Consider the following 2,985-nt stretch of genomic DNA (forward strand, 5'->3'; position numbering starts at 1 on the left):
ACTGTTCTATGAGAGAATGCTTTTACTTGTCTTAGTGCATTTCTTTTGTCTCTGCCTGCATTGCATTATTTTGCTCTATTTTTTAAATTTTTCTGTGCAAATGACATGCCAGTTAAAATGAAAACTATCTCACATGTAGAAAATAAGTCTGGATTTTAAAAACCAAAAACTAATGAAATCCTTACTAAAATGACACAATCTGATTCAAGTAAAAAAAATGACTTAAAACACTAGTAATAAAAAAGAACACAATTCATGAAGAATACAAAGAGAAATGTCTGCTGAGTATTTTTAGTTCAGATGTTTCAGAATGCTGCTGTATGTTTTATGAGGAATTTGAGGGGAAGATTTCATAGCAGAAGGTGTTAATGTGGCCTGTATTGACTTAAGTGGTGACCCAACTGGACTGTGAAACTGTGGGATGCCTATGGATTCAAGCTGCTTGTTAAAGAGGAACTCCCCATTGTTGTTCAGAAATCCGTCCTCATTTCCTCTCTCCCCAAGCTTCCCATCCTCTACTGGCTCAGTTTCTAGCATTTCAGCATCTTCTTTCCTGCTAAAGAACCTGTCCAAGTAACTGGTGTAAGTGTTTTCCTTGTCAATTTGTTCATCCTTCCTTACCTCACAACAAAACTGACTTATGAGAAAACAGTCCTCCCCACCACTCACAAACTGGCTATCCCAAGAAGATTGGTACAAGGCTTCTAACTGAGCCAAATTTGCCATTCCTTTTTCCTCTTTTTCTTGGCTTACTGATTTTGAGATCAAACTTTTCAGTTCTAGTTGGGACACTGAGCTATTCAAGTCATTTAATTTATCAACAACATCAGTAGGCTCATGTTGTGAACTAAGTTGAATAGTTCCTGCAATAAAGGAATCAAAGTCAAATCCCTGATTCTTTTCCCTTTCTTTTTCAGCCAGTTGCTGTGATGCTTCCTCTAGAGATATCTGGGCTTTAACTAATCCATTCCTTTCACATTTTGACTTCCCTTTCTTATCAGATTTTTCTTTGCTTTGTTCTTTCCAATTGGAAAGATCTATAATAAGCTTGGGTTCATAATAATGATTAACTTCACTCTCTCTCCAAACTAAGTTATCTAAATATGATGATGACCTCATTTTGTAGTTACAAGTATGGCTACACTCCAAATCACGATTATTTGTTTTCATGATGATCTTGGTACTGCCAACAAGGATCAGTAGAGTAACTGGTATCAAAAGCTGGATCCTCCAGATACTTTTCCCGATCTCCATCCAAATATTTTCGAGGATCAACTTGTACTTCTTCTTTATCAGTGACATCAGACAGAGCTCTTGGGTCAAGCTGAACTTCTTCAATATCAAAGTTGTTATGAATAGGCCAATCATGCTCTGAAAACTGACAATCATGGTACCTTTCCCAGTTATAAATGTGACTGTGAGTTTCATCCATAAGCAAAATATCATCAACTTCATCTTCAATATGAAAAGGATGACTTGGAATCGGCTCATCCGTTGGAAAAGAATATATGCTCATGTAAGGATGGGAGAGTGCTTTTTCTGCTGTCAACCGATCCATGGGGCTAAATGTCAAAATCTGTTCCAGGAAATCCAGTGCTTCTCGACTAATTCCTGGAAGCAGCTGAGTTAAAGGTTTGTGTGGCTCAGTCATGTCATTTCTAATGTAAACTGGAATTACGCTGAGAAGCTCCTGTCGATCTTCCTCATGTACAACAGGAATAGATTCTAAAATCAGCTGCATCTGTTCAAGTTCATGTGCACCTGCAAAGAGGGTTTTACCAGTCAGCATTTCAGCAAAGATACAGCCTGCAGCCCACAAGTTATTGGCTTTAGTATAATTATTAGGAGAAAATAAAAGACGTGGAGATCTGTACCATTTAGTAACCAATCCTTCAGAAAGATGACCCTTATGGGAATAATGGGGATCCATGATCCGTGCAAGACCAAAGTCACCTATCTTCAGCACCAAGTCTTCAGTATTAATGAAAAGATTAGCTGGTTTGAGATCTCTGTGCAGTACGTTTGCAGAGTGAATATACTTGAGCCCACGTAGCAGCTGATACATGAAAAGTCTGGCATGCTCCTCCAGTAAAGGGCCCTGCTCCAGCACATTAGCCAAGTCTGTTTCCATGTACTCCTGAACAATGTAAACACTGTTCAGTTCAGTAAGAGAGCCCACGTCATCTGTTAACTGGCTTCACTGGGACCAAGAATTTCGAACACTTTCACAATGTTATCATGGTCAAGTCTTCTAATAATTTTGATTTCACGTAGAGCATGTTTGACACTCTGGGGATCAGTAAGAACAATTTTCTTGATGGCTACTCTTTTGTCACAGTCATTGTCTACAGCAGAAAAAACCAAGCCATTGCCTCAACAACCCAGTGGTTTTAAGTCCATATACCTAGAGCCTGGATCAAAACCATGAATGTTCATGAGACTTTCAAATTTCTCAGCCATTTTGAAACCCTTACTATTGCCTTGTCCTTTTGAACTGTTGAACTTGTGTAAACAAGGAAGAAAACTGGCATCAAAAGGAAAGATCTTTCAAAAAGGGAGAAGAAAAATAATTTTGCTTCCACAGCAAGATGGTTTCTTGATGTTCATTGCATATGCCAACTAGGCTGTTGAGTTCCCCTTAGATTTAAAGCTCAAAATGCTCTACTCATACCGAGAATTAAAAAGATTGCAGTACTTATAGTTCAAGAAAGGGGCAGCAACTCTGCAGACATTTAAAGAAAACACTCAAGAAACTCAAACGGAATGAAATGACATACTATGCACTCAGATTTACTTGTGCTAAACAATTTAACATTTAACAAAAATGTGAATAAATATGCACACAACAGGCTTCTCTGAACATTCTCCTCACAGTGCAGATACATTCAGTGTTGGACTGGTCCTGAGCAGCATCATTCTAAGGTGCTGGTAAGCACTGTTTCCGTTTTGCTGCTTTTCTTCCTTTGTTGCTATATATTTCAACAG

General features: G+C 38.3%; 1 pseudogene; it reads right to left on the bottom strand.

The window, feature by feature from the left end:
- Positions 1 to 283: 283 nt before the first annotated feature.
- Positions 284 to 2,460, bottom strand: LOC119524201 (annotated as a pseudogene).
- Positions 2,461 to 2,985: the final 525 nt, after the last annotated feature.

Source organism: Choloepus didactylus, chromosome Y (genome assembly GCF_015220235.1).
Source record: "Choloepus didactylus isolate mChoDid1 chromosome Y, mChoDid1.pri, whole genome shotgun sequence".
Lineage (NCBI taxonomy): Eukaryota > Metazoa > Chordata > Mammalia > Pilosa > Megalonychidae > Choloepus > Choloepus didactylus.